This window comes from Orycteropus afer, unplaced genomic scaffold (genome assembly GCF_000298275.1).
Source record: "Orycteropus afer afer isolate SDZICR_OR568_19922 unplaced genomic scaffold, OryAfe1.0 scaffold01429, whole genome shotgun sequence".
NCBI classification, from domain to species: domain Eukaryota; kingdom Metazoa; phylum Chordata; class Mammalia; order Tubulidentata; family Orycteropodidae; genus Orycteropus; species Orycteropus afer.
In genome coordinates, this window is record NW_006923016.1 from 19,082 (window position 1) to 20,381 (window position 1,300).

The following is a 1,300-nucleotide window of genomic DNA, read 5'->3' on the forward strand; positions in this document are numbered from 1 at the left end:
TATAACTTTTAGCCTTAACCTTATTATAATTATATCGATATGAATGTCATTACTAAACAGATTTGGAGTATATAGTCAAATTTTAAATCTCCTATCAGTAAACATAAAGAAGTTATAAATATATTAATCAAACTAAAGGAAAAATTATTTTGACACAAATATGATTATTCATGTAACAGAATACTTGAAGAAATAGTCATTTCTTTATCTTGATTAACAAAATATATTTTTTAAAATTTTACTGCTTTGAGAACAATGAAATTAATTTGATTGAATCATTGAAGGCTGTCTTCATGGACTTGTTTCTCAGGGTATAAAAAAGTGGGCTCAGCATATGAGAGAGAGAGAAGAAATGAGCAGAGACACACCTTCATCAAGTGCCAGTTTTCCTTTGCTGTAGGTTTGCTGTAGATGAAATACAGCTTCCTTAGTTGATAGAGGTCATGATTATGTGGGAAGAACAGGTGGAAAGATGTTTTTCTTTTTTTGAACATAAGGGAATGTTAGAATTACCATAATATAAATGTAAAACAGAACTACACAAACAAATGTCATGTAGAAAGTCAACATAGCAGACAGAAAAATAATTTTCTATATGAACCGGATGTTTGAGCATGTGATCTTTAGCTGGAGGGTGGCATTATAGAAAAAATAAAAATGACCAATGGCATTAGAGTCACAAAATTCCAGTTATACACCCATGTTAAGTGGAATTATGATTAGCACCTGGGTGGCAGGGCAAGCCCTGGAAGTTACACCGTGATTGAGTAGGAAGAGAACTTCAGAAAGATTTGCAGATTTATCTTGCAGTGGGTTTACTGTTCAGAAGTGGGTAGAATCTGAGCACCAGAGCCACTCTTCCATTTCAAAGAATGGTAGATGACCAGGGAGCAAGGGCAGCTATCCTGCTTCATTTACAAACTTTCAGATTCATGATGAGGATACATTTTCTCATAAATATATGTATGATATATTTTAACATTTTATTTCATTAATAATATCTTACCCAGATGTGTTTTAAATGTCTTGTTTCAAGAAGCAGACTTGTTTGAGCTCATTGTTGTTGTTATTAGTTGCCATGGAGTTGTGTCAGACTCATGTCAAACTGCTACATATGAATTTCAAGGCTGTGATCTTTAGGACAGAGAAGCAGGATTGTCTTCTGGGGCATCACTGGGGAGGTTTGAACCACCAATCTTTCGATTAGTAGTAGTCCAGAGCTTAACAATTCGCAACCCCCAGAGACTCATATGGATATTAAATGTATTGTTGTTGTTGTTGTTATTATGTGCCGTCAAGT